At 41.6% G+C, this 11,362-nt stretch overlaps 1 long non-coding RNA gene and 1 pseudogene across 2 annotated transcripts; one reads left to right on the top strand and one right to left on the bottom strand.

The window, feature by feature from the left end:
* On the top strand, positions 1-1,914 carry LOC309977959 (annotated as a pseudogene). Its single transcript, XR_014327195.1, has 3 exons — positions 1-8; positions 898-967; positions 1,335-1,914. The product of XR_014327195.1 is annotated as an uncharacterized misc_RNA (transcript).
* A 66-nt stretch (positions 1,915-1,980) lies between these two features.
* LOC309977961 lies at positions 1,981-3,269 on the bottom strand. Its single transcript, XR_014327109.1, has 3 exons — positions 3,219-3,269; positions 2,361-2,592; positions 1,981-2,180 (listed from the first exon to the last, which is right to left on the bottom strand). It is a non-coding gene; the product is annotated as an uncharacterized lncRNA (long non-coding RNA).
* Positions 3,270-11,362: the final 8,093 nt, after the last annotated feature.

The following is an 11,362-nucleotide window of genomic DNA, read 5'->3' on the forward strand; positions in this document are numbered from 1 at the left end:
GGCACCAGGTAAAGCACCTGCAGTCAGGAAGCCTCCCCCCACCTGCTCTGTTGGTAACTCCCCCTTTTCCACACACACCACCCCGCAGCCCGTCCGCAGCTGTCCGGTCCCTGTGGGATGTAGGTGAGGGGGCGGGGCGGGGGGAAACCGGGCTCGGGTGACGCGGCGCTCACGTGACCGGCAGGGCGCCAACGTGGGCAGCAGCCCCCGCGTCCCACTCCCCCAGCCCCGAGGTCTGGTCCTGTCGCCCGCGCGGAACCAGCTCCCGGAGCTGCCCGGGTGGCGAGCGAGGGGCAAGCGGGCTTAGGCGAGCCAGAGGAGGCGCAGGCCCGGCTCGGGCGCTGCAGGTCAGTGTGAAGGTGGGCGCTGCTGGCGGCCCGGGGTGGGGGTGGAAGCGGATGGGACTAGGATCCGGGAGCAGCGGGGAGAGGGGAAGGGGTCCCGAGATGGGTGAGGAGGGGCACGGGGCGTGGTGTGGGCAGGTGGGTAGGAAGGACCCTGCAACTGGCCCTGCCGCCTCTTCGACGCCCCTCCTCTGCGCCCTCCATCCATTTTCTAGCCTGAAATGGGGGGGGGGAGTGCGCCCCCGCAGTGCGACAGTGAAACGTAGACAAATTCTGAAAATAACTCCCTTTCACCCTCTCCACCCAGGAGGAAATATTGACCTCAGCGTAGCGTAAAGGGTTGGGGGTGGGGCAGGTTGCTTGCACGGGAGGAAGACCCAGAGATCCAAAATAGTTTGGAAAGCATCCTGGTCTGGTGCCTGAGGCCTGAAAAATAATGGCGGCTTGGATGCAGGGGAGGTGGGGGAGGAAACGTTGGATGAGGAGGGCCCAAATTCAGGAAAGGGACTTCAGTCCACTGACCGTGCAGCCCCTCTCTGTCTCCTGTCTGCAGGTCTGCGTGTCTGTTCTCAGCACTCTGCAAGGCTAGAAAAGGAGGAGGAACCTTTCCAGAATCCCTGCAGGTCAGCGGAAGGAGGGAGAGGCACTGGACAGGCACAGAGCTGGGGGCTGGGTGTGGAGGGCACAGCTTGGGCAGAATTTGAGGGCCCCACTGCCCATCCCCCCCCATATATAATATACACACTTTCTGCCACGCTGAAGGATGGTACAAGGTGGCAGGGCCTGCCAGGGAAATGGTTGGCTCTCAGTGCAGGAGGAATGGTGGGGTAAAGGGTGGCCAGAAGGCACACTAGACTGGGCCAGGTCAGGGGAACGCTGACAAGGGTGAGATGCCAGTACTATCCGGACCTGCATTCCACCCCCAAGGCCTCAGTCTCCCTTGTTTCCTCTTGTCTCTCTCCCCCTACCCCACCACATCCCATCCCCCAGGACAGGAAAACGAGGGGACATCTCAACATGGAAAAACTCTGCAATGAAAATGAAGGAAAGCTGGAAAGCGAAGGAAAGCCAGAAAATGAAGTAAAGCCTGAAAATCAAGGAAAGTCAGATGAGGAAGAAAAGCCAGAAGTGGAGGGGAAGTCAGAACACGAGGGAGAGCTCCAGAATGAGGGACGGCCAGAAGACCAGGGACAACCAGAAGATGAGAGGAAGAGAGAAAAGCAGGACAAGTCCGAAGCTGAGGGAAAACCACACGGTGAGGGCAAGCTGGAATCCCAGGCAAAGCCAGAGAGTCAGCCGCGGGCTGCCGAAAAGTGCACCTCTGAAGACTATGTGCCCCGGAAAGCAAAAAGAAAAACGGACAGGGGGACGGACGATTCCCCCAAGGACTATCAGAACAACTTACAGGAAAGGCATCTGGGCAGTGAGGAGATGATGACAGAATGTGCAGATATGTCAAGGGCTCAGGAAGAGCTAAGGAAAAGACAGAAAATGGGTGACTTTCATTGGATGCAAAGAGATGTACAGGATCCATTCACCCCAAGGGGCCAACGGGGTGTCAGGGGAATGAGGGGCGGAGGTAGGGGCCAGAGGCGCTTACATGATATCCCATATCTTTAATGCCTTTGGCCTTCAATTCTGACTCCTCTGATGAGAATATCGCTGACCCTGCTTTCCCTGGCAGGCATTTGCCAGGCTATGTGCTTTAACCTTAAGCTGATTCTTTGCTTTAGGTGTCACTCTCATTACCAGCAGCCTTTTGATCCAACTACAGTGCTCTCTGTGTTTCAGTAGGGGATTTTCACCCACATGCATGGAGGAGATGTTCATGGTATACTGTAAAACAACAATAAAGAAAAAACAGTTTTCAGAACCGAATATATAGTATCAGCCCAATTTTGTAAAAATATAAACATTTGCACAATACATTTGTGCACAGAGAAAACTCTGAAAATGTTTGCACTAAAAAGGAGGCAATGGTTTTTTCCTGCATGGTAGCCAGAAAATAGGTCTCACCTGCACTCAAAAATGAATCCAATCGCCTGATGGTACCTCCATGCCGTTCGCCTGAAGGTGTGCCCATCCCCTGTCTTTCCCTAGTTGTAACCATGTCAGTGGGCGCTGCTACACCTTCTCCTGGGTCCTCTACCGTCCTATGGCTCCCAACATGTATGATTCTTTTTTTCTTTGCTCACTCATCTCCACTTTTTCTTAAATGATATGGATTATGTTTGTCATAATAAAAAATCTAGAAATCAACACATGATAAACAATTGAAATGTTCAGTGAGCTTATGAGGGCAATGAAGACACTTAAAATTCCTGTTGTCAGAATGTAAAATGATAAGTAAAACATTGCCTCTGGGACTCAGCTAGAGGAATCAACCTGACAGTTGTAACAGATCCAGTGCTCTAAAGGTCAGTCTTGTCATCTGTGAAATGGGAATAAAACTTGCCTGTGTTGGGTGGGCTCCTTTGTAGCAGTAGGACCCTGGACCTTGTCAGACACTCAGGGGAGGGCTGAGAGTAGGTCTCATCTAAGCCCAGGAACAAGTCCAAGTAGCTGAGAAGAGACTGCCACTCTTATCTGGATACTACCGTATCTGTTGGGCACTCCTGTTGTGCCCTGTACCCTCTGCTGACAGCTACTGATATGATGGAGTCCTCATGGTGACAAAGCCCCTCTGATTCCCTATAGTTCCCAAAGGGCCAAAGCCCCTATTTGACTCCTATAGGAATGTAGGTTAACCCCCTCTTCCAGCTTCAGAGTTGTACCTACCCTGGTGGTAGTGCCCCAGGGCTGTTTAGGCTCCACTATATTGCATAGTTCTTAAAGTAGTCATTAATATTTTTAGTTCATTTTATATTTGCTTACAGTAGTTTCTTATCTCTTGACTCATATATTTTGGGTCCACCAGGGGTTGTATCCTGAGACAAATCTGTGGACGAGACAGTGGATGATTATTTGAACTACACACCACAGTACCTCAGGGAAGCCACATGTAAATTTACATACCTTTCTTAGTGTGAGTTTTCGCTCTAAAAAGTCTCCTGGTTGGCTTCCTACACAAAATCAAAGGACTTGTAATCACAGAGGGTTACACAAGTGAGTTTCAAGCTGAAAATATCCCTTCCCATTCCAAACCAATTCCAACTGAGAAGTGTAACAGTGCTCTTAAAAATATTAAGAACTCTCAGTGTTAGGCATTTTTATTTAACCCACTAGTATGTTGCTTTTTCCAAAGACTTTTTTTTTTTTGCGGTATGTGGGCCTCTCACTGTTGTGGCCTCTCCCATTTGCGGAGCACCGGCTCCGGACGCGCAGGCTCAGCAGCCATGGCCCACGGGCCCAGCCGCTCCGCGGCATGTGGGATCCTCCCGGACCGGGGCATGAACCCGTGTCCCCCACATCGGCAGGCGGACTCTCAACCACTGCGCCACCAGGGAAGCCCCCAAAGACTTTTTTATTCATCCTAACATCCCTTACACTGTACTTGACACATATACTTAATAAATTTTGATTGAATCAGGAGCCCTGAGTTAAAAAAGATACAGTGTTCATGGATCAGAAGACTCAATGTGTTAATATGGTAATTCTCTCCAAAAGTGATCTATAAATTCAATGCCATCCCATTAGAAATCTCAGCAAACTGCGATTCTAAAGGTTTTATGGAAAAGCAAAGGAACAAAGTTAGAGGACTCACTACCTGATTTCAGGGCTAACTATAAAGCTACATTAATCAAGACTATGTAGTATTTGCATAAGGACAAACATATAGATTGATGGAATAAAACACAGTCCAAAAGTAGACCCACATATATATGGTCAATTCATTTTTTAAAAAGGACCCAAAGGAATTCAGTGGAGACTTTTCAAGAGATGATGCTGGAACAATTGAATGTTGTCTTGGTCAGTTTGGGCTGCTATAACAAAAATACCACAAACTGGAATTTCTCATAGTTCTGGAGTCTGGGAAGCCCACGATCAGGATGCTGGCAGATCTGGTGTCTAGTGAGGGTCAGATTCCTGGTTCATAACCAGATGTCTTCACATGGCAGAAGGGGCAAGGAAGCTCTCTGGGCCTCTTTTATAATGAAACTAATCCCATTCATGAGGGCTCCACCTTCATGGCCTAATTGCCAATTACCATCCAATTATTTGGTAATTCCAAATACCATCCAATTGGATGAATTTCAGGGTTACACAAACATTCAGTCTATAGCAGACATCAATATACAAAAAAAGTACCCTTACCTCACACCAAATACAAAACATGAATTCAAAATGGCTTACAGAACAAAATGTGAAACCCAAAATTATAAAAACTTCATTTAGCGAATTCCCTGGTGGTCCAGTGGTTAGAACTCTGTGTTCTCCTGCCAAGGGCCCAGGTTTGATCCCTGGTCAGGGGAACTAAAATCCCATAAGCCATGTGGTGTGGCCAGAAAAATAAAATAAAATAAAAATAAAAACTTCATTTAAAAATAGGAAAAATAGGGCTTCCCTGGTGGCGCAGTAGTTGGGAGTCCGCCTGCCGATGCAGGGGACGTGGGTTCATGCCCCAGTCTGGGAGGATCCCGCATGCCGCGGATCGGCTGGGCCCGTGAGCCACGGCCGCTGGGCCTGCGCGTCCGGAGCCTGTGCTCCGCAGCAGGAGAGGCCGCAACCGTGAGAGGCCCGCGTACCGCAAAAAAAAAAAAAAAAAAAAAGGAAAAATATGGAATAGTTTGTAGGTTCAGAGTAAAATATTATTGCTTATTAATTCTGAAGTGGTTTAAAGATTTTTTGAAATTAACTTTCTGCCACTATCTACTTAATAGGCTCCAGAGGTTTCTCCTACTAAGAAAGGGGAAAAGGCAAATGCTAATGATAAAACATTTACATGTGGACAATAAAATTTAAGATATCATTAAAAAATTAGGGAAAAAAGGGTAATCCTGGATTAGCATATGACATGAATCTGTGCCATATGACAATTTAAGATAATAACGGGACAATGAGGGTATTGACAAATTTCTGTGAACTTCAAACAAGTCTGGAATATCTATACTAATAACATATAACCATACATATATAATCTAAGATGGCTTAATACTTATTTGACAATGTTTTCCATGTAATTTAACATACCAAATAAACCTAATTGTTTTAATATCTCTTTTATAAGGTGAGAGACTATTTTTTTTAGATTTTCTAAGTACCCACTGGGAAATCTCAAAAATAGTTTGAGGTCAAAAAGACTCCATTTAGAATCTGATTTTGGGAAGTTGTCAAAAATTCCAAAAGTTTGGGGCTTCCCTGGTGGCGCAGTGGTTGAGAGTCCGCCTGCCGATGCAGGGGATGCGAGTTCATGCCCCGGTCTGGGAAGATCCCACATGCCGCGGATTGGCTGGGCCCGTGAGCCATGGCCGCTGAGCCTGCGTGTCCGGAGCCTGTGCTCCGCAACGGGGGAGGCCACAACAGTGAGAGGCCCGCGTAGCAAAAAAAAAAAAAAAAAATTCCAAAAGCTTGAACATTTGATTAAACAGTATCACAGATCAATATGAAACAATACTTAATTATCTATTTAACCATTTAACCAAAGTGACAATAAAAGATTTTTAAGGTAAATACAGAAGGTTACAAAACCGTGAAAAAATATAGCTCTTTTCACATTGAGAAGACTCAATTCACCCATGTAATCAAAGACCTGATAAAGATAATATGAAACACAAAAAATTATTTTGGTAAGACAAAATCGTTGCTTTCCAGGCAGATTACCCAAAAGGTAAAGAGAAGCATTTCACAATCTCTTATCAAGAGAAGACCAATAGTCCAAACACTTTTTCTTTTTAACAGAGAGAAAACCAAACTCTAATTTTGCACCAGTGTCCTTTTTTTTTTTTTCCTTTTTGGCTGCACTGCGTGGCGTGTGTGATCTTAATTCCCCAACCAGGGATCGAACCTGTGCCCCCTACAGTGGAAGTGCGGAGTCTTAACCACTGGACCTCCAGGGAAGTCCCTGCACAAGTGTACTTTTGATATTAAGGCTCATTCTTTAAAAATTTACAAATAAATTCATTCTAATCTTAGACAGCTTGACCACACATAAAATCCCTTTCCCAAGATTCCTTTTCCTCAAACGTTCTACCCACTCAGGTTTTCTTCCCTGTATTTTCCTCTTTCTCATTCTGGAACACCCAGTAATTCTACTTTAGAACAAAATTACTCTTTTTCCCTTAACAAAAACATGTCTTTCATACCTCTTCTTATCCAAAACACACATCCTATTTTCCTTACCTACTTTTCGTACACAGTTGTTTCCTTTCACCCTCATTATTTCTAGTATTTTTAATTACATATATTGATTAGCTTTCTTAACCCTTAGAAACCTTAATTTCTAGTGAAACTAAAAAGTAAGCAATTGTGGACTGCCTGTTACACAACCATTCTACAGATCGGTAAAGTTAAAAATATATTTCATAATTTCTAAAAGTATATCCTTCCTGATAGTAAAATTTCCAGTATGGCACAACACATGTTTGCTGATAGACAGAAATATCTTCAGCTCCTTTATAAGAAGATGCCAAAGTAGATAAACCTATGCTCAGTAGTTTCAGTATTATTTTATTTGAAAATGATCTAGATATTCAATGCATATCCATCATTAGTTAGTGTAACTTAAAGGTTTCGAGTTATCAAAAAGATTTTTGAAACTATTTTTAAGTAGACATACCATAAAATATAATTACTGTTGAAAAATTCACATATAAACTTTTAATTACAGCTATGTAATTCATCTGTTTAGGTTACTCATGAAAATTTCATGAGGCATTAAACAGCTAACCATCAACTTAAGTTATTTTTCTTGCTAACAAATCCTGTAACAGAAATAACATGACTTTTAGTAAACCTGGCTAGAATAAAAGCTGTATGTCTGCATTATATTTAAGGCTGATAACTCTGAAGACATGCCTGTTTTAATTAAACCAACAAAGTTAAACTAGCTTTTATTTACCAAAGATTACCCTAGACCACATGAACTTGAAAAACTTTGGGGCTAGTTTCTATATTTCTGAGAGAATCCTTTTTTTTTTTTTTTTTTTTACTGGATCAACAGCTCAACAGCTCAACTTTTAATTATCCAAATTCCTATATTAAGATTCAGGGGATTCTGAATTCCATGATTACAGCCACCTGGCATGAACAAGAGTAAATTTTCTCTGCAACAAGTTTACATCATCCTAAGTCTACAGTCAATTTGATCAACAGTCTGTCTACACAGTAGAAGGTAGACAGGTACAAAATGAGCCCAAATAACATGAAAAAAAAACTCAGCAGAAACAACACACAACAAATACAGATCTATAGGAGTTCCAGACACTGGAATTATAAGACTCAATTTAAAAATAAATTTTCTGGGACTTCCCTGGCAGTCCAGAGGTTAACACTCAACACTTCCACTGCAGGGGGTGCAGGTTCCATCCCTGGTTGGGGAACTAAGATCCCACATGCTCTGCGGAACAGCCAAACAAAAAAATTAAATAATAATAATAATAATTTTTCTTACTAAATAGGAGATAAAAGACATGATTGAAAATTTCAGCAGGTAACTGGAAATTATAAAAAACATGAAATAGAAATTCTATAACTAAATTTTTAAAATTTATTTTGTATTGAAGTATAGCTGAGTTACAATGTGTTAATGACTGCTGTACAGCACAGTGACTCAGTTATACATATATATACATTCTTTTTCATATTCTTTTCCATTATGGTTTATCACAGGATACTGAATATAGTTCCCTCTGCTATACAGTAAGACCTTGTTGTTTATCCATTCTATATATACCAGTTTGTATCTGCTAATCCCAAATTCCCAATCCAACCCTCTCCCACCCCCCTCCCCCTTGGCAACCACCAGTCTATTCTCTATGTCCTTGATTCTGTTTCTTTTTCATAGATAGGTTCATTTGTGTCATATTTTAGATTCCACATATAAGTGATATCACATGGTATTTGTCTTTCTCTTTCTGACTTGTTTCACTTAGTATGATAATCTCTAGTTGCTGTACCACCCTGCCTTGATTACTGTCGTTTTGTAGTAAGTTTTGAAATTAAGAAGTACAGGATATCCTATTTTATTCTTTCTATACTAAGATTGTTTTCTCTATTCTGGATCCTTTGATTTTGAAATCACCTTGTCATTTTCTACATAAAAGCCAGATGTGATTTTAATAGGGATTGCATTGAATCTGTACATCAATTAGGTAATATTTACCATTAGAACAATACTGTCTTTCAATCCATGAACATGGGATTTATTTCCATTTATTTAGGTCTTCTTTAATTTCTTTTCAACAACATTCTGTATTTTCAATTTATAAGCCTGGACTTTCTTTTGTTAAACATATCCCTAAAAATATTTTTCTTTTTGATGTCATCATAAATGGAATCATTTTCTTCAGTTCATTTTCAGATTGTTAATTTCTATTATAAAGAAATACAATTGATTTTTGTATATTGATACTGTATCCTGCCACAATGTTCCACTCATGTATTAGTTCTCATAGTTTTATAATGGATTCCTTAGGATTTGCTATGGACAAGGTTATGTTATCTTCAAATTGAGATCATTTTACTTCTTCCTTTGTTAACTGGATGCCTATTTATTTATTTATTTTTGCCTAATTACCTTGGCCAGAACCTCTAGTACAACCTCTAGAAATGGCAATAGAAGACATCCTTGTCTTGTTTCAGTTCTTAGAAGGAAATTTTTTAGTGTTTCACCCTTATGTATGATGTCAGTTGCATGTTTTTGTAGGTTTCCTCTATCAAGTTGAGGAAGTTCCTTGTATTCCTAGTTTGTTGAATATTTTTATCATGAAAAAGTGCTGATTCTTGTCAAATGTTTCTTCTGTATCTGTTGAGATGCTCATGTGGTTTGGGGCCTTCATTATGTTAATATGGTGGTTTATATTGACTGATTTTGTGTTATACCAAACTTGCATTCATGGGATAAATTCCACTTGGTCATTGTGTATAATCCTTTTTATATATTGCTGGATTCAACTTGATGGTAATTTATTGAGGATTGCATTTATATTCATGAAAAAATATTGGTCTGTATTTTTGTTGTTGTTGTACCTAGTCTTGTTATGATATCAGAGTGATACTGCTTTCATAGAATCAATTGGGAAGTTTTCCTCATCTATACTGTTATGGTAATGAAACAAGACCATTAAGCTGAGGTGGCTCTAATGACTTGGTAGTCTATGTAAGCAAATAAAAACCTAAGGCAGGGTCAGTTTCTATAAGTTTCTCAAGGTTAAGAAGAACACAGATGTAGAGAACAAACATGGACACCAAGCGGGAAGCGGCGGAGTGGTGGTGGTGGTGGTGTGATGAATTAGGTGATTGGGATTGACATGTATACACTGATGTGTATAAAACTGATGACTAATAAGAACCTGCTGTGTAAAAAAATAAATAAAATAAAATTCAAAAATTAAAATAAAATAAAATAAGAACTAATCACAAGCAGCCAACTAGGCTTTCCCAAGTAATGAAACCACTTAAGCTATAGCAAATTAGATAACTTTTTTGCTTTGCTTCTGTGTCTTCTCTATAAAATCCTTGCCCCTAGGTCCTGTTGGTGGAGTGCTTTTAACAACTTCTGGTTGTTTATAGCCCAATTTGAATCAATGTTTGCTCAGATAAACTCTTAAAATTTTTAATATTCTTCAGATCTTTTAATTGTCCTGGTGTCAGAAGTGGGATCCAAAATAGATCACCAATGGCCCTAAGGAGAAATGAGCAAGAGTAGATACCTGCTGATCCCATTGTGCTCACTGCTTTCTTTCTGTGTCTGGAGGTCATGAATAAGTCCCTCATGGATATCCAAGCTCTACAGCTTTTGCATCATGAGGATCTGACTTTACTTGAGCATTTATTTTTCCAGACTGGGTCTGCAGTTGGACTGGTCTGACTTAAACTGGACTGGGCCAGTGTGAGGCCTCAGGTAAATAAATTTTGTTTTAAGAGGAAAAAAGAAAAAAATGGTTCATTCGAGTCCAAGGAGTCAGGGACTACTCCATCTGGGATTCCAGCTAACTATATGTATAAAAATTATGGGCCCAGAACTTGTGTTTGTCTGAAAAAATGGTTTAACCTTACCAAAGATAATCTTTAATTACAGTGGCCACAGTGAGAAACTTTTAACCTAGATGAGCTCATCCATTTACAAGGTGTCCTAAAGAAAAAGGATTCTCAGCCAAGTACTCAGAAGAGTAGAGAGAAAATTATTTTTCCTCCCCTACAATTTCTGATAACACAGATGGGACCCTCTGGGACACCTCACTTGCTCTGGAGCCTATAGATGGGACCGCAGGAAAACTGACAGAAGCCAGTGAAAGGTAAGAATTCTGACCAAAGTCAGCTCTCCTGGATCTCAGTCTGTAGTGTCCAGGTAAGAGAGGAAGGTAAAATTTCATGGTGTCCCTTTTTTTCTAAATTTGGACTCCTGTGAGTTTGGTTTTGGGGTACCCATTTGTTATCAATCCTTTCCATCCCAGGAACAACTATTACTTTCCTGTCTGTCTCTCATTTTGTGTACTGAGGACTTGGCTTGGCTTTCTTCCTGTTAGGGTACACAAGTCATTGCTTACATGTACAGGCAGCTCAACCGTCAGGTTTGGGCCCCGAAGAATATGACCAGACAGAAATGTGGGTTGCACTCTATTTATGGCTAGTGTCCTACTGACTGTTGCCAGCTCTCAGGGGACTTGTCCAAGTCTTTCTTTCTTTTGGTTACCTTTGCAAGTGGGCCTGGACCATGGGAGAACTATACCTTTTCACCATCTTTGGGGAAGCTTCATGTGTCCACAGTTAAGCCATAAAAGGCTTACTGATTTTGGTTGGAAGTAACTAGATAGGAATACACTTGGCTTAAAGGTATAAGGAAAAAATAAATTTAAAAAGAGTTCAATACTGCCAGGAATATTTACTGTTTCTAAAAACCTTACACGATATTTGAGAAA

Source organism: Leucopleurus acutus (assembly GCF_964270905.1).
Source record: "Leucopleurus acutus genome assembly, chromosome: X".
Taxonomy (NCBI): Eukaryota; Metazoa; Chordata; class Mammalia; order Artiodactyla; family Delphinidae; genus Leucopleurus; species Leucopleurus acutus.